Here is a 26,227-nt window from a genome sequence, read left to right on the forward strand (position 1 = left end):
TCTCTGGAAATTGCCCTCACAGCACATAGCAAATGAGGGGATGTTTATTCAATAAAATCTAGGGACTTCCCTGGTGGTCCAGTGGCTGAGACTGTACTCCCAATGCAGGGGGCCTGGGTTCAATCCCTGATCAGAAAACTAGACCCCATAACCTGCAACTAAGACCTGACACAGTCAAATAAATAAAAATAAATATTTTAAAAAATCTATTAAATCTTGGCAAGGATAGTAAGAGTCTGGAGCATTTGGGCCATGACTCATTCTTTCCTTGCCCCTACCAGCTCAACATATGGAAGCCCCCCTGTAGACAGGTGAAGGTAAGAACAGAGAGCTCCTGCTTTTCCCAGGTTCCAGACCAGGGCTATCGTCCAGGGCTGTGGTATATTCCTGGGAGGAACAGGCTGTCAGCATTTCTCATTCTCTCAGCTCTGTGTTGCTGGGACAATTGGTGCCACATGCAAAAGAATGCAGTCTTCTGCTTCCTTCACACTGTATACAAAAATTAATTTTAAATGATGAAATACAGAAACTTAAGAGCTAAAAGCATAAAATGCTTAAAACAGTAAATCTTCAGGAACTTGAATTTGTCAGTGGTTTCTTAGATATGGTAACAAAAGCACAACTAACAAAGTGAAAAAAACATGTTTTTTACAAATTGAAATTTGTCAAAATTAAAAATATTTTTGCTTTAAAGGACACCATCCAAAAAGTGAAAAAACAATCTATAGAATGGAGAGAAATATTTATAAATCATACATCAGATAAATATAGAATCTAGACTATATAATGGAGAAGGCAATGGCACCCCACTCCAGTACTCTTGCCTGGAAAACCCCACGGACAGAGGAGCCTGGTAGGCTGCAGTCCATGGGGTCACTAAGAGTCGGACACGACTGAGCGACTTCACTTTCACTTTTCACTTTCATGCATTGGAGAAGGAAATGGCAACCCACTCCAGTGTTCTTGTCTGGAGAATTCCAGGGACAAGGGAGCCTGGTGGGCTGTCGTCTATGGGGTCCCACAGAGTGGAACACGACTGAAGCGACTTTGCAGAAGTAGCAGCAGACTATATAAAAACTATTAGTTAAATAATAAAAAACAAATCAAATTTAAAATGGGCAGAGATCTAACTAGACATTTTTCTAAATAAGATAGACAGCTAAACAAATAGAAAAGTGGACCATAAGCACAAGAATAGATTCCTGCCATCATTAGTGATCAAGGAAATGCAAATCAAAACTGCTATGGGATATCACATCATACCCACAAGGATAACCATAATTTTAAAAATCATAGAATAATAAATATTGGTTAGGATGTGTAGAAGTCAGAATCCTCATAGACTGCTGGTTGGAATGTGAAATGGTGCCATTACTTTGAAAAAATAATTTTAAAATATATTTGGGGAAAATTGGGAGAAATGTGAATATGAACTGGATATTAGGTGATAGTATGGAATTATTCATCCTTTCCTCAGGATTGTGATTAAGAAAGTGTTCTTAATCTTAGAAGCTTTATGCTCAGGTATGGGTGTCATCTAGCGACATGGTATCTGAAACTCACTTTCAAATGATTCAGATTTTTTAAAAGAGAAAGCAATGAGGCAAACAAGGCAGATCATTAATTGCTGAATCTAGGGGAGCATATGGATGCTCACTGTACCCTTTTTCCCCCTTTGCTTTTGAGTATTTTCTTAAAAAAAAAATAAAAACAAAACATACAGAGGAGCACAAAAAGCAAATTGCCCTGCTGGGTGTACAATACAGCCTCTCTGGGTTCAGGAAGGCAGAAAGAGAACCAAGGCTGGGGATAAGCAGCCCAGGGGCCAAGACTTGAAGCCCTTCAGCTTCCCTTTCTGGAATGAATATGCCCAGAGGGATGGGCAATGGGGAAAAGCCTCTGACATCAACCCATGCCAGCAAGGTGCTAATGAGTGACTTTAGAGGCATTTTCTCATTTAATCCTGACCACATCCCCATGATATAGGCGCTATGATTATGCCTAATTTACAATTGAGGAACCTGAGGCCAGAATTCAACAACTGTTTGAAGATTCTTCTCCTAATCCAAGGACTGTGCTGGGCTCCCTGGAGGCCAGAGAAATTACAAGACTGTGTCCCCTATAATCAACCTGTGAGAAGCCTGACCTAGCTCCTGGCCTTCGGAAAGAGGACAGGCTCCAGGAATCAGGACCTTTGATGCTGGGTAACCTTACCCACACAACAAACTGTGGAAAATTCTTAAAGAGATGGGAATAAATACAAGACCACCTGACCTGCCTCCTGAGAAATCTGTATACAGGTCAAGAAACAACAGTTAGAACCAGACATGGAGCAACAGACTGGTTCCAAATTGGGAAAGGAGTACATCAAGTCTGTCTACTGTCATCCTGCTTATTCAACTTCTATGCAGAGTGCATCATGTGAAATGCTGGGCTGGATGAAGCACAAGCTGGAATCATGATTGCTGGGAGAAATATCAATAACCTCAAATAGGCAGATGACACCACCCTTATGGCAGAAAGCAAAGAAGAACTAAAGAGCCTCTTGATAAAAGTGAAAGAGGAGAGTGAAAAAGTTGGCCTAAAACTCAGCATTCAAAAAGCGAAGATCATGCAATCTGGTTCCATCACTTCATGGCAAATAGATAGGGAAACAATGGAAACAGTGACAGACTTAATTTTTCTGGGCTCCGAAATCACTGCAGATGGTGACTGCAGCCATGAAATTAAAAGACACTTGCTCCTTGGAAGAAGAGCTATGACCAACCTAGACAGCATATTAGAAAGCAGAGATGTTATTTTACTGACAAAGGTCTGTATAGTCAAAGCTATGGTTTTTCCAGTAGTCATGTATGGATATGAAAGCTGGACCATAAAAGCTGAGCTGAGCACCAAAGAACTGATGCTTTTGAGCTGTGGTTTTGGAGAAAACTCTTGAGAGTCCCTTGGACTGCAAGGAGATCCAACCAGTCAATCCTAAAGGAAATCAGTCCTGAATATTCATTGGAAGGACTGATGCAGAAACTGAAACTCCTATACTTTGGCCACCTGATGTGAAAAACTGACTCATTGGAAAAGACCCTGATGCTGGGAAAGATTTAAGACAGGAAGAGAAGTAGATAACAGAGGATGAGATGGTTGGATGGCATCACCGACTCAATGGACTTGGGTTTGCGTAAACTATGGGAGTTAGTGATGAACAGGCAAAGGTGCGCAAAGCCTGGTGTCCATGGCGTTGCAAAGAGTTGGACATGACTGAGCAACTGAACTGAACTGAACCTAACCAGGGGCTTCTGGTGGCTCAGTGGTAAAGAATCCGCCTGCCAATGCCAGAGACTTGGGTTTGATCCCTCAGTCGGGAAGATCGCCTAAAGAAAGAAATGGCAACCCATTCCAGTATTCTTGCCTGGGAAATCCCATGGACAGAGGAGCCTGGCAGGCTGCAGTCCACGGGATCACAAAAGACTTGGACACGACTTAGCAACGATACAACAACAACAACAACCTGACCCAGAGGGGATGGGGCTGGAGTTCAAGGCAGGGACTGTGTACCTGCCAGCATCAGGGGTCAAGCCAGGAGGTGAGTGGGGGAGACAGGGAACTGCGGGAAGCTGTGATGGCCCAGGTACCCAGGGCTGTGACCTTTCTGACCTCATATCCTGGCACTTCCTCTTCTCCCTTATCCTGTCGCTCTCAAGCTTACACACATAGACTCACCCTTCCGTGCCTTTGCACAAGCTGTTCCCTAAGCCTGGAATGCCCTTTGAGTGCATGCTAAGTTGCTTCAGTTGTGTTCACAGGCAAATTACTGTCGTTCTCTAAGACTCAGCTCCAAGTGTCTGGCTCTGGGCTCCCACCTCTAGCTCATCCCTATCTATGAGATCATAATTGACTCCTTGAGAGTCCCCAGGACCTGGCAGAGGAGTGTTGGGGGGCAGGGGTGGGATGATGGTAATTCCTCTTCATCACTGCTGGACTGCCTCGTGTTCCAGCCCCTCATCCCCAGTGGTCACTCTCAGGGGACCTCCTCCCCCATGTCTGGCGCCAGAATTCCTTCATTATTCTAGTACCTACCACAGGGAGGCACAGAGATCCTTCAATGAGCAAAGGCTGGCAGTGGCAGCTCCGGTTGGACTCAGGTCCTGCCGATTGGGCCCCAGGTGGCGCTATCAGCCAAGGCAAGAGCTGGGAACCCTCAAGCTGTGGAGCCTCTGGCCCTGGTGCAGCCTGGCACACAGAGATGGTGCAAGGCTGTCAAACCCTTAAATTCCAGAGCTGCTTCTCATCCTATTCAGTGTGTCATATCTAATTTAAAAGCTCAGGATGTCAGGCCTAGACTGACAGTGGTGATCCTCCCAGTGCCCAGATACACAGGAACAGCGATCCTTGCAAGGCCACACAACTGAACCAAGAGTGCCCGTGTCTCCTGAGAGGTCCAGCGTGGGCAAACACCTGGGCACAGTCATTTCACCCAGACTCTGCCACTATCAGCTATATGACGGGATAGCCATCTCCTCTCTTTGAGTCGAAATCCTACTGCCTCCTGTGGGCAGTGAGAGCTGAAAAAATGGCCAGAGTGCTGGATTCTGGTGCAGGGGTACTGTTCTGGCCAGTGCCCAATCCCTGAGCCTCAAGGACACTGGCTGTGAAATGGGAGCCAGATCCAAGGGTTCTGAGCAGCTGGCGTCAGGATACCTCTGGGCAAGGGAGGCCTGGGTGTGGGGCCAGTGCCTTGGCCAAGGACAGGCTGCTCCTGGAGCTGCCAGACGGGAAGCATTTTCCGGGAACCGGAAGGGCTGGCGGAGCCCAGGGCTAGGCTGAGTGGCCACAATGGACCCTTGTGTGGAGGTTTAGCTTGGACCCACCCGCGGGCCTGGCCTGGGATGGGGTGGGTCCAGTTTTCTGATCTGCAGCCAGACCCAGCTTCCAAGCAACTCATCCCATGCCCAGAGACTGGGATCCCAGTCCAGCTCCAGACTGATGCCCACAGGCTCGCTGCCTGTGCCTGAATTTCCACCATCTGTCTTCCTGGAATCTGCTTGCCTGAATGACCTCACACAAAATGAAAAAGTCCATCTCCCCAAGAGGAGCCCCAAGAGGGCAGGGGTGGGCCTACTCCTCTGGCCAAAGGGAGCTCAGGATAGACTCCAGAGCCTGCCTGGTTCAAGTTTGACAAAGATTCCTGGTTAGGGGGCCCATCTGGGAGATCTCAGCTCTAGCCTTGGCTGAGCCTTCATTTTCTCCTCTGCTAATGAGAAGGAAGGAGGGGTGGTAATCCTCATTTGAGGGGACCCAAATGCTGGTGGGGGGACTTTCAATGAATCTGGCTCCCTCTCTGCCTCAGGAAGGACTCCACCTAAACCAGACAGTCTCCACTCATTCTCCCCTTCTGCGGGCTCCCAATCAGACTCACCCTTAGAACCCTGCCTTTGAGGCAGCCCTCAGGAACCCCTCTGGACCCTCATGTAGGCTACACGGTCTCATTTTGGGGGGCTCCCATGGTCTTATATCCATCACTGCTTGGAGCAGAGGATCCTGTCCACCTAATGCTCATGGTCATCTCAGCAGCTGTTGCTGGGCCCCCTGACATGATCAGGCTCACCAGGGAGCGCTTCACATCAGCCATCTCTGTGAGGTCCAGTAAACTGCACTAAGCATGAAAGGAGATGATGCAGAAGAAGCTGTACATAAACTGTATATACCTCTATGAATTGCTAATATTTACAAGACGGAAATTTTAAGAAGACCTTGTACTTAGATCAAATTTATAAAGCCTTGGGGTCTAAGATGAGAGGAAAACAGTGGAACGTGACCAGCACAAAGGTGGATTTGCTATCTGGATGCATTAGCAGAGGCTTAAAGCCTAGAATGTGGGAGGTGGCCAACCAGCTCTTCTGGGTAGTTTTGTGCCCATGTCTCAGGAATGACTTTGGCACTGATGCCCCTGCCCAGGTGGTTTTAGATCAGGAGCAGAGAAGATGCAGAGTCACTGTCCTCCCAGCTTGATAGGGCCACTTGGGGCCATAGGGCAGCTGACTTTGTGCCCCAAAGGAGACTTGGGGAGATCCTAGGAGGCTGGTCTCAGCTCAGAGTGAGAAAGGCAGTCCTTCAGCAGAAGGAGCTTCTTCTAGGGATAAGCAGTGAGGGTGTGAGAGTGGGGTTTGGATGAACCCAGCTGGGGAGTCTGTGAAGCGGAGCCCTCTTCTGGTGGGGTGGACTGAAAGCTTAGGAGACCCTGTCCATGCTAGAGCTTTGAGAGAGTCTAAGCTCCTGGATCGTGCTAAGAATCTGAGCTTCTGAAGCCAATGGCGCCTTGGCCCGAAACCACTGGGAGTGGGTATCTCAGCAACACCAGAAGCCATGCCATCACCTCTGTTTGCTTTGTGTGGCTTTGTTGCAGGGTGTGGACCAATATACCTTTAAAAAAAATGCCAACAGGAGGCAAGATCCTGCTGTCCCAAGGTCGTTTCTGTTGATCTTTGTCGCTGTCACAACCGGGTAGCTAGGAGCCTCGGCGGTGTTTGGAGTTGGCCCTTGGCTTCCTCCTCCCCCTACTTCCTTGCATTGTCAGCCCTGGATCCCAAACCTAGGGACAAGAAAACAAGCTTTGGAAGTAAACAAACTCAGGCTTGAGTTTCTGCACTACCATCTACCAGCTGGGTGGTCTTAGGCAAGGGGCTTTGCCTCTCTGAACCTCTGTTCTTTCCATGACTTGTTAAACATGGTCAAGAATGTCTGCTTTGAAAGTTGTGGGGATTAGAAAGAATATGTGTTAAGGATCTGGCACATACAGAAGCCCAGGAAGTGTGGGCTCCTTTCTCCTTGCCCTTTCTTCTCCTTGGAAGACTTTGGAGCAGTAAGAAAATCTAGACTGGGAGTCAGGACGTTCTGAGTCTGGTCTGTAGGTTTTGTTGTTCACTGGCTGCCTGGCCTCAGGCAAGTCTCTGGCCTTCTCTGACACTGCTTCATCATCTGAGAAACAAATCAGGGGCACCAGACCATCTCTCTAGGGGTCCTTTCCTTTGCCCAGATGCAGAAAGAACACTGACTTTCCTGAGCATGGCTGGGAAACGCTCTGACCGGGAGGCAGCCCTCTGGTATGAGGCTAGACCCTGTCCTGACCCACAGGTGACCAAGGACATACTTTTTTCTCCTCTGGACCTTGGTCTTTCCTGTAGTGTAATGGAATGGATGTCATGGGCTCTGTAGCCCCTTTGGCTCTGATGATCCAGGATCCAGTGACCCCCATGGGTCGGGCAGGTCCCCTGTCCATGGACACTCCCATCCGCCTCCCCACCTATAGCAATAATCTCAAGTATCACATTCTCTGTGGCAGAGTCCACCCTATATCCAGCCTCATGGTCTTTCCTTCACCATCTTCTCTAAGACCCTGAGAGCTACTGGAACTCTTACTCCACCTTTCCCTTCTCAGTGTTCAGTGTCCCATGAGCCACTGGCTCTGTCTAGGTCCTTCTTCCCTGAAATCAGGATTTTCCCCAGTAGGGAATCATCTTGACCCCCTCCCACTCATCTCACAAGAACAGAAGGAATGCTTGCTTGTGGAAAAGCCTTCATGTAATGATGGCTGCACTTCTGAGCACATTGCCTACATCCCCACCATAGCAGAGGCATCCTTTTTCCTGAAGCTCTGCAGAAACGCATGCCTCAGGTTGGGCTATAGGCCCAGAGGACTTTACACTTTGCACGTCCTTGGAGAGGCATCCAGAGCACTTGAGAGAGCCCTGCACTTTGGCGTCACGAGCCCTGGCATGTGAGGTGAGAGGCGGTTGCTGTGTTGATCCGGTTCCAGACAGCTGGCAAATGGCAAGTTCACAGCCTCACACCCACTGTGAGGGCTCTAGAGGGCATCTGGAATGGTGAGAGGCCATCACGGCTGCTGGGAGCCCCGCCCCTGCTCAGTGTCACCACGGGGGCCCTGCCCAGGTACCGCCCCACCTGCAGGAAGAGGGCTGCCCAGGTGCAGAGGCCGGGTCCACCCTGCCAGCTCCACCACGATCTTCATCTGATTTCCTCATGAAGAGGTTACCAGAGATAGAACTTGAGGTCCTCCTTCCCTGTGGAATTGCTGGCCTTATTGGCTGCCCTGCTACCAAGTTAGTGAGGTCTAGCCAGTATTTCTAAACACACCTGTTCCCCTCCCTCACACTCTGAGGCTGGGGGCCTCCACAGTCCTGAGCCCTGTTTCCCATGGACTAGCTGACCACATTGTGCATGGCAGTCAGCATACTCCCCAGCTCGAGTTCTCTGGGGAAAGGGGATTGAGTCATCTTGATCTCCATGGCCCATGTTAGGGCTTAGCAAAAAATAGATACTAAATTGTTTCTCCCATCTATGCCCTGTTTTAAGTCCTCCCAGCACTGACCCATAAAGGCCCTAGCAGGGACCTTCTTCCAACAGAAACAAAGAGCCATTGGAGTGGGCCGTCCTAAGCTACAAATGATGGAATGCTAACGTTAGCCTCGAAGCAGATCGTGAAGGGAAAGCAGGGTTTGTGAATGAGATATGAAGGGCGCTGTGGGGTCCCGCCAGTCCCTCCGCTTTGGTCTCAGCCCGCTGTCTGCTTACATCCTGATTCCAGCCCAGCCAGACGTGCTGCCTGTGAACTGCCACATTTCTAGGTGTTCCATCTCAGGGCCGGGTCTCTCACTACTTCCTCCTCTTGAATGCTTTCTTCATCCCCTTTTCCCTGGAAATCCTCCTGGCTCCAGAGTCTACTAACTGTGGCACACAGAAATGACCTTTCCTCTCCACATTCTCTCGGTTTTTTCTGCTTATCAACTCACCTGGCCCCAGAGCTGTTGTTGCTGTTTTTTTTAATCTGTCTCAGGAAGGTGCTCTGAGAGAAAGCAAATAGCAGCCTCTGCAGCCTCAATTCCCCATCTGTAAGATGGGGACAGTGATCCCTACCCTTCCAGGCTGATATAAGGATTAAATGAAATTAGTCAGGTCAGAACACAGCCCAGGGTCGTGGCACTTGTCTACACACATGGCAGAAGGTAAGGTGTAGCCAACCTGCACCAAAGATTCAGGGGTCTCTGGGCTGGGGTTCTCAGCCCAGTGGCAAAGCTCTGTTAAATCACTGAACACCTCACCTCACCTCACCTCCCAGGCACAGGGAGGAGTGGTCTGGGGACATGGGAGTTCAAGGGGAGAGGGCAGGCACATTTTAATGTCTAAGAAATTAACACACACACACACAAAAAAAACACACAAGCACACACAAAAAAGAAATTAACATTGCTAGTGACTATTAACTACAATCCAGACTTTAATTGGATCTCACCAGTTTTTCCAGCAATGTCCTCTTTTCTTCCAGGATCCAATCCAGGATACCACATTGCATTTAGTCGCTGAGCCTCCCACTCTGGTCTGTAGTAAAAGAGACTGATTTTTTTTTTTAACTGGAGGATAATTGCTTTACAATGTTGTGTTAGTTTCTGCTGTACAACAATGTGACTCAGCTATACATATACATAAATCGCCTCTCTCTCTTTAGCCTCTCCCCATTCCCACCCCCACCCCCCGCCCCGCTCTAGGCCATCAGAGTAACAAGCTGAGCTCCCTAGAGACTGACTTTTTAACTGATGATTTCACATGGAAAACAAGAGTGATTTTATCGTGGCTTGCTTCACTTTCACTTTCACAATTTCACTTTAGAAAATCCCCGTGATCCGTGACTCTTCTCACAGGAGCAGTCCACTCCTTCACTGTGATGCCCCTCCCAGCTTTCAGGCCCCTGGATGCCCCAAAGAGCTCATGCCCATATCATTCTCCCTTTCCCTCCTTTTTCTTACTGCAGGGATATTTAATTCTGCCCTGCTGCTGCAACCCACCATGCCACATCGTCTTTAAGAATGCCAATGGCCTTTATAATGGGAATTACGAAACAGCTGAAATTTTAGTTCTACTTCGACTCTCTTCTTGGGGCAGAAGCGTTTTGCTCTCAGAGGAATGAATGGGGAGAATCACCAACACAAAATTCCCCCCCCCAGTTCATCCTCCCTTTCTTCTTTTCTGCAGTTCACACTTCCCTTTAGGGAACCCTGTGGTCCCAGGGAAGGCAGCTCGAGGGGTGGAAATAAGACCTAAGGTAGACCAGTCAGTACATTCCATCTCTTGGCCACAGTGATTGGTTCAGGAGAGGCTTGTCACCCGAGGTGACCAGCCAGAGTGAAACTTGGGACTTTTGCAGGCACCCTGTTTCACAAGTTGTCTGTTTTGCTTGGGGTGGGGTGGGGGTGGGGGGTTGGGATGCATCCTTTGGAGGTGAGAGGTCAGTGGCCATTTTGTTATCGCAAGTGATTGTCAAGGAGTTTCATTCAACCTGTTGAGGTGGACAACATGAAGCAATTCTGGGTCTTTTTTTCTTCCTAATTACTCCCTTTCCTCTTTCCTCTTTTTTTTTTTTTTTTAACATCATGGATAGAGTTTTTATAACTTTCTGGTCTCATTCAGTTATTTAAACTCAGACCAGCAAAGTTTAAAACTTCAGTCTCCTATCCAATTCATAGCGATTCTTTTACGCTATCCAGCCTAGAATTGTGACTAGAGGGGCTTAGCATGGGAATGGACCATGATGTGCCCGTGACACACTCTGCTCTTTGCTGGTCACTAACTCCTGGGGCTGGGGAGGAAGCTTGACAAGATCTCCTGCCAGCCCAACTTCAACCTGCAGTAGAGAGGGTTCCCTGGTCTTGCTCTGGGTCCTTCTGGCCTTGGCCTCTGTGATATGGTGGTCTCCACAGAGGGGATGTGTGTGGTTTCTTGGGTGCTGTTTAGCTCTACATTGGCCCCCTCTTTGCCAAGGATCCCCACAGATAGGGGCCACCTGGCCTCCCTTTGTCCCTACCATTGGCTAGTCCCCAGCCTGTCCCTTGGATCAGGGGTCCTACTGCTTGGCCTTGTGCCTGCTGATTGGCCATCTGGTTCCTGTACCTCCTCTGACCCTCACACTCTTTCATAAGGAGCCATGGGAAGTATGAGGAACTGGGAGGGGTGGCCCTATTTTCCTCCACCATATCCTGGTTTTGACAAGCTTGCTGACATAGGCCCTTCCATGAGCTTATCTCCAGAATGCTCTAATCCACTATCTGTGTTCACAAACAACCCCTGTCTCATGGGAACACAGCCTGGGTCCTCCCTGCCCACAGCCCGGCTTTCTCCCTACACTTTATTCAGGCAGCAGCACCAGCATGAGCCTTCAGGGTTCTAGCTCAGAGAGAGTATCCAGAGGCAGAAGCCTCTCCCCCCTGTGCAGGCACCCCAGTCTCTTCAAGGAAGCTCTTGGATGTCTCTATTCTCTCTCCTCTGCCTTCCATATGCACTTCTTAGCTTTGAAGGGGAAGAGAAATCCGGGAGATTTAGAACCTCTATTGGTTGAAATGTGGAAGAATTAGCATTAAAAGGGGCCTGGAAAGCCGCAGTGGAATTTTCAGCCAGGATCTTCTCTCTCACTTCAAAGATGAGCCCTATGCCCACATCTTTGATCCCCGCCTTTCTCCAGCACTAAGTAGGCCCCTGCCTGCCTCAGCTCTGAGCTCTCCATCTCCTATAAAGGGGAAAAATGACGTACTTAGCTGAACTAGCTCAGAGGTACATCTACCACAAGATGGCTTTCCTGATCACAGTGAAAATAAGTGCTGGAGTGTTTCAAATTCCTAAGTCCTTCGCATTCATTAGTTTGCCCTTCAATCTGATTAGCAAGTAGGGGCCAGCAAGTGCCAATCCTCCTGGGTACCAGACTCTCCTCAGTGGAAGAAAGGATGCCCAGGGCTTTAGCCTGAGCTTCAGACTGGCTCTGTAAAACTGTCTATTGGTTGCTAGCCTCCTGCCTGCATCAGCCCATGTCTCCTGCCAGGAAAGCAGACTCAGGAGGCTGGGTATATCAGCATCCCTTCTGCCTCCCCAGTTGGCACTGGCTCCTGCAGCCAGAACTCTGCTGCTCTTTCTTATTCTCTGAGGACTGCCCAACTCACCTCCCCTTCTTCCTCCCACTCAGTTAACAGGGAGAATTTCAGAGATAGCATCATTTAGGGGCCCAGCAAGGCCCAGATGGCCCACTCAATGGAAAATGGAGGATGTTTCTTTTCTTTCTTTCATTAAAAATTTGTTTTTCTTTTTGGCTGCACTGTGCAACATGTGAAACTTCCCCAACCAGGGACCAGGGATGGAACCCGTGCCCCCTGCAGTGGAAGCGAGGAGTCTTAACCACTGGCCCACCAGGGAAGTCTGAGTATAGGGGAACCTGAAGTGCAATAACCTGGAGCTAGTAGTAACAGAATGGCCTGAATGGCCGAGGCGGGTGAGGAGCAGTTACTAGAACCTGGAATGAGAGAGTCACATAGAGTCAGCCTCTTTGAGAGGAGCAGTGACCTTTAGTTGAGGGACAGAGCCAACCCGTCACTGCCACAAGAAGGGAGCCAAGGGAGTAAATTACCCTGCCCTCACTCTCCTCCCTTCCTGGGATCTCCATTGGCCAAGCCCAGCCTGAAGCCAGAAGCAAGGACTTCTGTTAACTAAGTCCACCCAGGTCAGCCTTCTGGGGCAGAGAGCAGAGTAGGGAAGGCTAGAGAATGGAAAATATCCAGCATAGGCAATCCAGCATCTGGGGAGTTTGTACCTTTTTCAGTAAAGCTTCCCTATCGCTGTACCCATGGTTATCTGTTCTAGCCAGGCCAGATTCTCCAAGTACATCTTGTCCTACAGCTCACGGCTCACAGAACAAATCTTTTCAGTCTTAACACACGTGGGGAGCACTTGTCTCCTTTCTGTTGTCTTTAAGATAAACGAATCCTGGCACCTCTCCTTATCACTGCATACCACTTTAAATGGCACTGGTCATTCTTGCACAGAGTTGAAGGCATTGAATTGCAGCTTTGAATCCATGTTTGGTTCCTACTGCCAGAGCCTCTGCCTGCCTGCCTGCTAAGTCACTTCAGTTGTGTCTGACTCTTTGTGATCCTATGGATTGTAGCCTGCCAGGCTCCACTGTCCGTGGGATTCTCCAGGCAAGAATATTGAAGTGGGTTGCCATGCACTTTTCCAGCCAGAGCCTAAAACCTCTTAATTTTTGCCAATTTTCTCCTTCCGTCCCACCACCATCCTGTAACATTTCATTGGGAAGCTCTAACCACGACTCAGCATCCTCCTCTCTTGTCCCAGGAGCTACGATCCCTGCAAATATCTCTCCTTTCTGGTAGCATGTAGCCTTGACCAGAGGTTTTCAGTGCTTGTCTAGGAGTCAGCTCCATAGAAGCAGCTCCAGCTCCAGGAAATCCTGTCTCTGAAGCTAAGGCTGAGATGGGAGGGAGTGGGGGGGGCAAGTCAGCCAAGGGTATCTCCCCCAGTCTCCCTCACCCCTTCCTGGAGATACTCTGGCTTCTTAATAAGTCATGTGTTCTTCAAGGTTCGATTAAACAGCCTGGGGTCACACAAGGAAGTTTGGGGGAGGGGGTTTGACATCAATCTTCTGAGCTCATTTCATAAGGGTACACATCTCTGTTTTTCACGGACTGCTATTTTTCCTATTCCCATTTCTGGTATCAGCACCTTGATTTCCTTTGGGAGATTTCCCTGCCTGTGCTCTCAATTCAAGGATTTCTTGTGTGGCTCACCCCATCCTCCTAGCTCCAGGGTTGGAGAAGTAACTCAGCAGGCCCATAAGACTCAACCCTGGTACTTTCCACAGAACTCAGGACAGTAAGCTCTTTCTAGTAGTGTTGATGATATCCTGATTGTACTTCAGGGCATCATCTTGCCATCTCATGGGGGGACATAAACTGAAAGAGAAGCCAACACAAAAGAAGGCAGAGTGGTGAGATGGAGACAAATTCTTGGAGCCTGGATCTAGCCACTCCTGAAGCTAGCCCTATTCCTGGCTTTCACATTTTTGTAAGCCAATAATTCCACCCTCTCCTTTTATGTTTTTGGGTTTTCTTTACTTGATTTGATTAACACATTAGAGTTGAACTTCTGTAATTTGCAACCAAAAGGATCATGATTAATATACCTTCTGAACAATCCACTTTTTAAAATTGAATTATAGTTAATTTATAAGGTTGTATTAGTTTCAAGTGTGTAAAGTGATTCAAAAGAATATATATATTCTTCAGATTCTTTTTCATTATAGGTTATTATAACATATTCAGAGAAGACAGTGGCACCCCACTCCAGTACTCTTGCCTGGAAAATCCCATGGATGGAGGAGCCTGGTGGGCTGCAGTCCATGGGGTCGCTAAGAGTTGGACATGACTGAGCGACTTCACTTTCACTTTCATGCATTGGAGAAGGAAATGGCAACCCACTCCAGTGTTCTTGCCTGGAGAATCCCAGGGACGAGGGAACCTGTGCCTCGATAATCTGGCTACCTGATGTAAAGAGCTGACTTGTTGGAAAAGAGCCTGATGATTGGAAAGATTGAAGGGCAAAGGAGAAAGAGGCAACAGAGGATAAGATGATTAGATAGCATCACTTACTCAGTGGATGTGAATCTGAGCAAACTCTGGGAGTTAATGGAGGACAGTGGAGCCTGGCATGCTACAGTCCATGAGCCAGACGTGACTTAGTGGCTGAACGACAACAAGAACCCTTGCTATCCCCTTTGGTAACTGTAAGTTTGTTTGCTATGTCTGTGAGTCTATTTCTTTCTTGTAAATGAGTTCATCGGTATCATTTTCTTTTTACATTCCACGTATAAACAATATCGTATGATATTTGTTGTTCTCTGCCTGACTTATTTCACTTAAGATGATAGTGTTGGGACTTCCCTAGTGGCTCAGTGGCTAACACCCTGTGCTTCCAATGCAGGGGGCCCAGGTTCAATCCTTGTTTAGGGAACTAGATCGCACATGCCACAAAGAAGATCCTGGCTGCCTCAACTAAGACCCAGTACAGCCAAAAATGAGATAATCTCTAAGTCCATTCGCAACGCTGCATTATTTCATTCTTTTTTATGGCTGAGTAATGTTCCATTACATATATATACGACATCTTTTTTATCCATTCACCTGTTGATAGACATTTAGGTTGCTTCCATGTCTTGGCTATTGTGAATAGTGCTGCTATGAACATTGGGGTGTATGTATCTTTTTGAATTATAGTTTTCTTCAGATATGTGCCCAGGAGTGGGATTCCTAGATCATATAACAACTCTATTTTTAGTTTTTTCAGGAAAGCCCCTACTGTTCTCAATAGTGGCTGCACTAAGTCACATTCCCACCAACAGTGTAAGAGGGTTCCTTTGTCTCCACACCTTTTTGAAAACTCCATTCTTGATCAGGCCAGAATGCTGACCTCATAGACACAACTTCCCTTTGGCAATGAGGTAATAGTCTAGGGTCATCTCTACTTGGGCTGAATCAGCCCACACTGGCACTTTTGCACCAGTAGGGAGGGAGAAGCATGTTGACTTTTTAATTTTTATACTGCTAAGAACTGCAGATGGTGATTGCAGCCATGAAATTAAAAGACGCTTACTCCTTGGAAGGCAAGTTATGACCAACCTAGATAGCATATTAAAAAGCAGAGATATTACTTTGCCAACAAAGGTCCATCTACTCAAGGCTATGGTTTTACCAGTGGTCATGTATGGATATGAGAGTTAGACTGTGAAGAAAGCTGAGCACCGAAGAATTGATGCTTTTGAACTGTGGTGTTGGAGAAGACTTTTGAGAGTTCCTAGGACTGCAAGGAGATCCAACCAGTCCATCCTAAAGGAGACCAGTCCTGGGTGTTCATTGGAAGGACTATTGCTGAGGCTGAAACTCCAATACTTTGGCCACCTCATGCAAAGAGTTGACTCATTGGAAAAGACCCTGATGCTGGGAGGGATTGGGGGCAGGAGAAGAAGGGGACGACAGAGGATAAGATGGCTGGATGGCATCACTGACTCGATGGACATGAATTTGGGTGGACTCCGGGAGTTGGTGATGGACAGGGAGGCCTGGCGTGCTGTGATTCATGGGGTCTCGAAGAGTCCGACACGACTGAGCAACTGAACTAAACTGAACTCAAGAACACTCAAAAAAAAAAAAAAAAAAAAGAACACTCAACGTGAGATTTACCCTCTCCTAAGTCCACAATAGAGTAACGTTAACTGTAGGTACAATGTTGTATGTTTGGCTCTTTACTTAGGGTAATGATCGAAACCCATATTAAGTTGAAAATTTAACTTCCTATCAAAAGCCCCAGGCAGGCAGCTACTGAGACCACGTGCCACAACTACTGAAGCCTGCCTACCCTAAAGCCCATGCTCTGAAACAAGAGAAGCCACCTCAGTGAGAAGCCTGCACTCCACATCTGAACAGTAGCCCTGGCAGCAATGAAGACCCAGCACAGCCAAAAGTAAATAAATAAAGTAAAAAAAAAAAAAAAAGCCCCGGGCAGGGTCCAAAATTGCACTTCAGGTGTGTCTGCCCTCCCACCACAGCCTCTACTCATGGACCTCACCAAGGAGCAAGCAAGACTCAATACTCCTCTCAATTATCCTAAAGCAGATCTTCACTGGGCTTCCCAGGTGGCTCAGTGGTAAAGAATCTGCCTTCCAGTGTAGGACATGGGTTGGATCCCTGGGTGGGAAAGACCCCCTGGAGAAGGAAATGGCTACTCACGCCAGTATTCTTGCCTAGAGAACCATGGACAGAGAAGCCTGCTGGGCTATAGTCCATGGGGTCGCAAAGAGTCAGACATGACTTAGTGACTGAGCACAAGCATGAACTCTTCACCACGAGGCCTTAGTGAGAAATTGCCGTCATATTGAAGACTGCTGTTTAGAGATGGAGTAGGGTTTACATCAGATGACTCTCTCCCCTCAAGTTATCCCAAGCCTTTCTCTTTTCCAGGGTTTCCCATGCCCTCTTTTCTTGCCTCCTTTTTTTGAAGCACAGTTTGCTCTGGGCTTTTCTTCCTTACCCATGATATAAGGCTGTGATCTAGTGTTGGAAAGGCCAGCACCCTGAATTAGACTTTGTTCTCAGCAAACCAGAAACCCTCGAACTACCTTGTTATAGCTTCCTGAGAAGGCATGGGAGGAAGGGAGGTTTTAAATTGTCTGAAACAAATATATATATATATATATATATATATATATATATATATACACACACACACACATATATATATACACACACATATATGTTTATATATGTGTGTATATATATTCCTGCCATATGTTTTAATTCTTTAGAATCAAAGATATACCTCTATACTAAATCACCCTCTAACTGAAATTTCTGCAAGTTACCTGGAGTCTTTTTAAGAAATTATTCTTCTGCTTAAATTGGTCAGTTTGTTTCTGTCACTGGTTCCCACAGCCCAACTGATGCAGTGGCTCTCTTCTTTTCCTTAGCCTCTGCTTGCTCCTATTCTGACTCAAGTCCTTCTCTCTGTCTTCCTGCTTCATCTCCTGCTGCTAATGTCTTGGCTCCTTCCTCAGAAGGAGGATGAGGAATGCTGGGCCCACCTAAGCCTTGTTGCCCCAACTTGGGAAGAGCTCTGGGCCTGGCCATCTCTGCAGCCTCCAGCAAGTTTGTAAACCAGCTGCTGTTGGGATGCTCAGCCTTAGCTAAGGGAGGGGGCGGGGGAGCATATAGAACAGGAGGAGGGGAGACTCCTTCACAAAACAGCAAGCATAGCAAACACTCTGGGGTTTGGTCGTTCAGAACTGGAGGTGACCGTCCCTTTACCTCAGAGCTGGTCACATCACACCTGGGTTGTGGCCTCTGAATCCAATTCCCAATCCAGGAGAGAGCCCTGGACTGACTGAGGCCTGGGTGACCAGAAGAGACAGACAAAGAGGGAACCGAGAGGGAACATCACCTACAAGGGCCTGGTGTGGGAAGGAGGGAGCCCAAAGGACATGGTCTCCATCTGTACCTACTGACAGCTCTCCTAGCACAGGAGCAGAGTTGTCCTAGGTGGCCTGGAAGGAGCACCAGAAGCACATGTGAACATTACAAGGGGGCTGAGAAATATGTTCTTACAGCCAGAGCTGTGCCACAACAGTCCAGGCGACCTCTGACGACAGTGAGCGCTCTATTGTTAGAAGAACTGGGTAAAGTCCAGGTGACTATCTGGCAAAGCTCCAATGGAGAGGGTTCCTATGAGATTAAATTGGCTGAACCAGGTACTCTGTGAGGGCTCTTCCAGTCCTGAGCTTTGATATTTTGTATGTTGCCTTGGAATAAATAAAGACTGAATGACTACTTAGTACTTTGTTTGCTAAATGCAGGTTGATTTGTGAAATCAGAAAGAAAGTGAAAGATTTAAATTAACTGGTTGTTCCAATAAATGTAAGATGCTTGAATAAAGACTGGTTCATTCATTGATTAGCTGAATGAAGATTGATTGCTTTGTTGCAAGAATGAATTAACAAATACAGGGCATAGATAATCAGGCTGGTTAAATGAAGGTTTGATTCAGTTCCTTGGTTCCTGCTGTATTCACTTATCATATCCTTTATCCTGCTTGTCTCTCTTTTTCTTCCTAGTGTAGTCTTGAAGAAATGTTTTCATTTTTGTGCTGGGTATGGAAAACATTGCAGGCTAAAGATTCCTCTTCCATAATCAGGATTTCATTGTTGGCAAATTTAGTTGCCCAGGCATGTGCCTATGGTGACTGATCTAACCTGCTTCATGACTGATGAGAGATCTGAATTTAGCATCTTGCCAGGGGAACTGAAGGTCAGAGCTGGGGCTGGGCCTCATCTGGGCTGGCTCATGTGTAGGCAGAAAAATGCTGTATTTGTGGGTTAGCATAGGGTGCCTATTTGACAAGAAAATATCTTCCCAGGGTTTCCCTGGTGGTACAAAGGATAAAAATCCACATGCCAATGCAGGGGACATGGGTTCCATCCTTCCTCTGGAAAGATCCCACAAGCCGTGAGACAACTGAGCCTGTGCACCATAACTACTGGCCCAGGGCTCTAGAGCCCTCGAGCTGCAACTACTGAGCCCATGCGCCATAGCTACTGAAATCTGCATGCCTAGAACTCATGCTCCATGACAAGAGAAGCCATCACAATGAGAAGCCTGCACACCACACAACTAGAGAAAGCCCATGTGAAGCAATAAAGAGCCAGTGCAAACAAAATTTGATTTATATATATAAAAAGAAAATATCTTCCCAAACATTTGTTTCAAGGTTCCTAAAATTCCAGCAGTACAGAATCACACCTTCTTTGCACAACAGAGCTGAAAGACTGTCGAGGTGGTACATTCCAACAACCTATTGCTCAGATGATTGCCTTTTGAAGTAAGAGCCCTGGTAAAATGTGAATAGAATCAGGGAAGGGATGTATGTGAAACTCTAGTGGGTAGATTAACCTACTAGCGCCATCAACTCCTTAAGTTGCTTTGGTCTGTCCCCAGTGTGGTTCAGAGGGATCTGGACACAGGCTGGATAAGTCTGATAGAGAGAGACAACCCAAACACCTGAGTACAATCCTGGGGTGTAGACCTGGGGGAGGGGGCATAGTGGAACCTTGAAGAAGAGCAGCTGGGAGCTCTGGAAGGGTACCCGAGAAGGACCTGCAGGAAGTGAAGTGCAGAAAGAGGCCCAGAGTTGGCTTTCCCTCCCATTTCCCAGGGTTGTCTTGAGCTGACTTGGGTGCAGAGGGATAATACACTTGTCTGTTCCCCCTCACCCTGCCTCAGGAAGTTGAGAACTACGTGGAACTGGTATGATTACTCCATCAGCTTAGGATACAAATTATAATCACATTCCCCCACCCCACCCCAATAATCACCTAGACTCCCACAAGATCTTATTAATAGCAGGTTTTATTTGTAAGACTGTCCCTCTGGAGGCTGCTTCTCCTACCTCATCAGACTGCTCACACACCTCAGGGATTAACTGATTTCAAACAAGGTTAGTGCTGAGCTCCAGGCTTGTTCCACCCACTGCTCAGAAGCCCAGCAGCTAGGAACACACAACCACCAGCACAAGTCCCCTCTCCCATACCACTGAGTTCCCCTGGGAGACCCAGGGGTCCTTACCCCTCTGAGCAGTGGAGCTTATTGGGGATAGCTGTCTTGGGACAGAGTTGAATACTTTTGAACCTCACAAGGGAAGGGGCTGGGCCTTCTTCCACCAGCATTCTGGAAGCTCCTTCAGTTCAGCTCAGTCATTCAGTCATAACGACTCTGACACCACATGGACTGCAGCATGCCAGGCCTCCCTGTCCATCACCAGCTCCCGGAGCTTACTCAAACTCATGTCCATTGTATCGCTGATGCCATCCAACCATCTCATCCTCTGTCATCCCCTTCTCCTCCTGCCTTCAATCTTTCCCAGAATCAGGGTCTTTTCAAATGAGTCAGTTCTTCACATCAGGTGGCCAAGTATTGGAGTTTCATCTTCAGCAGCAGTCCTTCTGATGAATATTCAGGACTGATTTCCTTTAGGATGGACTGATTGGATCTCCTTGCAGTCCAAGGGACGCTCAAGAGTCTTCTCCAACACCACAGTTCAAAAGCATCAATTCTTGCGTGCTCAGCTTTCTTTATTGCCGGGGTCCAGCCCCGGTGGATCCAGGGAATTCGAAGTGGGGATGGCGTCGGTGAGGATCAGGAAAAAATTGCTTAATTAAACGTTAATTAAGGATATAAAAAGTGGTGAAATAAGGATAGCTCAGTGAGAAAATTCAGTGGAGAAAAGAGGCTGAATAACTTGGTTTATGTGGAAAGCTAATAAAATTCCAAAATAAGGAATTTACATCACCTACATAGGCCACAGGCATCCTCCCGTTCTCCCAAAGGAGAGGAGACACTAAGGCCTCCCCGGTAAGATCTTAGAAGCCCAGGGAAAATTAGTAGGCTTGACGAGCCTCCACACCCCAGATGGGAATTCAGCCGGAAGGTGAGAGAAAGAACGACATGGGGAGACCAAGTTTCGGTGAACAAGGCCCGCACTTTATTTTCCAAAGTAGTTTTTATATCTTAAGTTGTGCATAGAGGATAATGGGGGAAGGGGTAGAGTCAGCAGTAAGCCAGGCTTTCTTCCTGCAAACTTATCATATGCAAAAGTTTAGGTGATTTACATCATCTTTTGGCCCGGAGGCCTGTCAACATTTTTAGATCCTTTTTTCAGAAAACTTATTTTTCTCTAAAGGTGATTATTCTAAAGTGAGGCGCCACCCTCCGAAAACATTAGATAAAGTTGCATTCCTATAGGGCAAAGGTGTGGTGGGCTATAACAAGAAAAAAATTAACTCAAGGGTCCAAAGTTACAAACATTAAAGCTACTACTTACATTCCTATACACCAATTATATTAATCAATACACTTCCAGGGACACAGTAGGTAAGGGATATGGAAACTTAGCAGCAAACATTAGCCCAACAAGTGAAAAACCCTTCACCAATACAATTTCTAATCAATCTTTTAACTGCTCAAAGGAATCTGTATTTAGATAGTTTAGAACATCTCATGGCTCTCACAGTTGGGAGGCTCTGAACAATCACAAACAACCTGAACAACCACATCCCCATGGAAAAGAAATGCAAAAAAGCAAAATGGCTGTCTGGGGAGGCCTTACAAATAGCTGTGAAAAGAAGAGAAGTGAAAAGCAAAGGAGAAAAGGAAAGATATAAACATCTGAATGCAGAGTTCCAAAGAATAGCAAGAAGACATAAGAAAGCCTTCTTCAGTGATCAATGCAAAGAAATAGAGGAAAACAACAGAATGGGAAAGACTAGGGATCTCTTCAAGAAAATCAGAGATACCAAAGGAATATTTCATGCAAAGATGGGCTCGATAAAGGACAGAAATGGTATGGACCTAACAGAAGCAGAAGATATTAAGAAGAGATGGCAAGAATACACAGAAGAACTGTACAAAAACGATCTTCACGACCCAGATAATCACGATGGTGTGATTACTCACCTAGAGCCAGACATCCTGGAATGTGAAGTCAAGTGGGCCTTAGAAAACACCACTACGAACAAAGCTAGTGGAGGTGATGGAATTCCAGCTGAGCTATTCCAAATCCTGAAAGATGATGCTGTGAAAGTGCTGCACTCAATATGCCAGCAAATTTGGAAAACTCAGCGGTGGCCACAGGACTGGAAAAGGTCAGTTTTCATTCCAATCCCAAAGAAAGGCAATGCCAAAGAATGCTCAAACTACCGCACAATTGCACTCATCTCACATGCTAGTAAAGTCATGCTCAAAATTCTCCAAGCCAGGCTTCAACAATATGTGAACCGTGAACTTCCTGATGTTCAAGCTGGTTTTAGAAAAGGCAGAGGAATCGGAGATCAAATTGCCAACATCCGCTGGATCATGGAAAAAGCAAGAGAGTTCCAGAAAAGCATCTATTTCTGCTTTCTTGACTATGCCAAAGCCTTTGACTGTGTGGATCACAATAAACTGTGGAAAATTCTGAAAGAGATGGGAATACCAGACCACTTGATCTGCCTCTTGAGAAATGTGTATGCAGGTCAGGAAGCAACAGTTAGAACTGGACATGGAACAACAGACTGGTTCCAAATAGGAAAAGGAGTACGTCAAGGCTGTATATTGTCACCCTATTTATTTAACTTCTATGCAGAGTACATTATGAGAAACGCTGGACTGGAAGAAACACAAGCTGGAATCAAGATTGCCAGGAGAAATATCAATAACCTCAGAGATGCAGATGACACCAACCTTATGGCAGAAAGTGAAGAGGAACTCAAAAGCCTCTTGATGAAAGTGAAAGAGGAGAGTGAAAAAGTTGGCTTAAAGCTCAACATTCAGAAAACGAAGATCATGGCATCTGGTCCCATCACTTCATGGCAAATAGATGGGGAAACAGTGGAAACAGTGTCAGACTTTATATTTCTGGGCTCCAAAATCACTGCAGGTGGTGACTGCAGCCATGAAATTAAAAGACGCTTACTCCTTGGAAGGCAAGTTATGACCAACCTAAATAGCATATTCAAAAGCAGAGACATTACTTTGCCAACAAAGGTTCGTCTAGTCAAGGCTATGGTTTTTCCTGTGGTCATGTATGGATGTGAGAGTTGGACTGTGAAGAAGGCTGAGCGCTGAAGAATTGATGCTTTTGAACTGTGGTGTTGGAGAAGACTCTTGAGAGTCCCTTGGACTGCAAGGAGATCCAACCAGTCCATTCTGAAGGAGATCAGCCCTGGGCTTTCTTTGGAAGGAATGATGCTAAAGCTGAAACTCCAGTGTTTTGGCCACTTCATGTGAAGAGTTGACTCATTGGAAAAGACTCTGATGCTGGGAGGGATTGGGGCAAGAGGAGAAGGGGACGACAGAGGATGAGATGGCTGGATGGCATCACCGACTCGATGGACGTGAGTCTGAGTGAACTCTGGGAGTTGGTGATGGACAGGGAGGCCTGGCGTGCTGCGATTCATGGGGTCGCAAAGAGTTGGACATGACTGAGCGACTGATCTGATCTGATCTGAACAATCACATGTGGCCAGAAGAACCTATTCAGACAGGCTAGAGGACTTCCAAAGGAGTTTGTAGTTTGAAACACTCTTGTCACGCCCAGGAACTTTATTAACTGGAGCTGTAAGTTAACTCTTTTTCAGAGAGAGGTGGTGGGGGACAGCCCCCCGTAAAGTAAGAGGTGTAAGTGAGAGCACAAAGCAGTAAAGTAGGCAGATTCTGGTTTTGGGGGTAGATGCTCGAGAATTTCCAGGGGGACTCCTGAGGCTCAATCCCGCCTTTGCGTATGCCAAGCCTCCTTCCTCATGACCTTTGCCACGGGCAGAGTTCCTCACACTGGCTCCCGGCACTTTATAGTTCAACTCTCACATCCATACATAACTACTAGAAAAACCATAGGCTTGACTAGCCGGATCTTTGTTGGCAAAGTAATGTCTCTGCTTTTTAATATGCTGTCTAGGTTGGTCATAACTTTTCTCCAAAGGAGCAAGTGTCTTTTAATTACATGGCATCAGTCACCTTCTGCAGTGATTTTGGAGCCCCCCAAAATAAAGTCTGTCACTGTTTCCCCATCTATTTGCCATGAAGTGATGGGACTGGATACCATGATCTTAATTTTCTGAATGTTGAGTTTTAAGCCAACTTTTTCATTCTCTTTTACTTTCATCAAGAGACTCTTTAGTTCTTCTTTGCTTTCTGCCATAAGAGTGGTATCATCTGCGTATCTGAGATTATTGATATTTCTCCCAGCAATCTTGATTCCAGCTTGTGCTTCTTCCAGCCCAGCGTTTCTCATGATGTACTCTGCATATAAATTAAATAAGCAGAGTGACAATATATAGCCTTGACATACTCCTTTCCCTATTTGGAACCAGTCTGTTTTTCCATGTCCAGTTCTAACTGTTGCTTTCTGACCTGCATACAGATTTCTCAAGAGACAGGTCAGGTGGTCTGGTATTCCCATCTCCTTCAGAATTTTCCACAGTTTGTTGTGATCCACACAGTCAAAAGCTTTGGTGTAGTCAATAAAGCAGAAATAGATGTTTTTCTGTAACTTTCTTACTTTTTCAATGATCCAACAGATGTTTGGCAATTTGATTCTTCTGCCTTTTCTAAATCCAGCTTGAACATCTGGAAGTTCATGGTTCATGTACTGTTGAAGCCTGGCTTGGAGAATTTTGAGCATTACTTTACTAGTGTGTGAGATGAGTGCAATTGTGTGGTAGTTTGAGCATTCTTTGGCATTGCCTTTCTTTGGGATTGGAATGAAAACTGACTTTTTCCAGTCCTGTGGCCACTGCTGACTTTTCCAAATTTGCTGGCATGTTGAGTACAGCACTTTCAAAGTATAATTTAGGATTTGAAATAGCTCAGCTGGAATTCCATCACCTCCACTAGCTTTGTTTGTAGTGATGCTTTCTAAGGCCCACTTGACTTCACATTCTAGGATGTCTGGCTCTAGGTGAGTGATTACACCATCATGATTATCGGGGTCATGAAGATCTCTTTTGTATAGTTCTTCTGTGTTTTCTTGCCACCCCTTCTTAGTATCTTCTGCTTCTTTTAGGTCCATACTATTTCTGTCCTTTATTGTGCCCATCTTTGCATGAAACGTTCCCTTGGTATCTCTAATTTTCTTGAAGAGATCTCTAGTCTTTCCCATTTTACTGTTTTCCTCTATTTCTTTGCACTGATCACTGAGGAAGGCTTTCTTATTTCTCCTTGCTATTTTTTGGAACTCTGCATTCACATGGGTGTATCTTTCCTTTCCTTCTTTGTTTTTCACTTCTCTCCTTTCTCAGCTACTTGTAAGGCCTCCTCAAATAGCAATTTTACTTTTTTGCATTTCTTTTTCTTGGGGATGGTCTTGCTCCCTGCCTCCTTATACAATGTCATGAACCTCTGTCCATAGTTCTTCAGACACTCTATCAGATCTTACCCCTTGAATCTATTTCTCACTTCTACTGTATAAGGGATTTGATTTAGGTCATACCTGAATGGTCTAGTGGTTTTCCCTACTTTCTTCAATTTAAATCTGAATTTGGCAGTAAGGAGTTCATGATCTGAGCCACACTCAGCTCTCAGTCTTGTTTTTGCTGACTATATAGAGCTTCTCCATCTTTGGCTGCAAAGAATATAATCAATCTGATTTCAGTGTTGGCCATCTGGTGATGTCCATGTGTAGAGTCTTCTCTTGTGTTGTTGGAAGAGGGTGTTTGCTATGACCAGTTTGCCAGTTTTGCTATGGGAAAACTCTATTAGCCTTTGCTCTGCTTTGGAAGCTCCTTTGTCCCCTGCAAATGTGTTGCCTTCCTCCCCAACTCTGCATCCCATTGGATCTTGTGAGAGATAGCCTTTGTCAGGCCACAAGCATTCTGTTTTGTTCTGCCAGGGGCTGTTTACATCTGATAACCTAAAGTGGCTGCTAAAACAGAGAGGGCCTCCTCCAAGCTGGCTGGCTAAGTCCTTCCTCAAGGACAAAGAACAAGAAACTTCCTCCTGTTACACCCAGCCTCCTCCACTTAGCACTGTAGAAGAGAAGTGGCCGTGAGTCAGGGACATTTTGAAACGATGGAATCCAGTTGGGGCTGGAACCCACAGTCATTTAACTGAGATCACACACCTGGCTTCAGGACTTAATGAAGCTCTGGTTCTTGATGTCTCATTGCAGAAAGAATTCAGTGAGAGACAAAATGACAGGTAAGAAGTGGATTTATTTAGAGAAAAACACACTCCACAGACAAAGTGTAGTCCACCTCAGAAGGCGAGACAGGTACTAGGGTATGGGGTTGTCATTTTTTATGCTGTTA

The sequence above is a fragment of the Bos indicus x Bos taurus genome, chromosome 15 (genome assembly GCF_003369695.1).
Source record: "Bos indicus x Bos taurus breed Angus x Brahman F1 hybrid chromosome 15, Bos_hybrid_MaternalHap_v2.0, whole genome shotgun sequence".
Classification (NCBI taxonomy): Eukaryota; Metazoa; Chordata; class Mammalia; order Artiodactyla; family Bovidae; genus Bos; species Bos indicus x Bos taurus.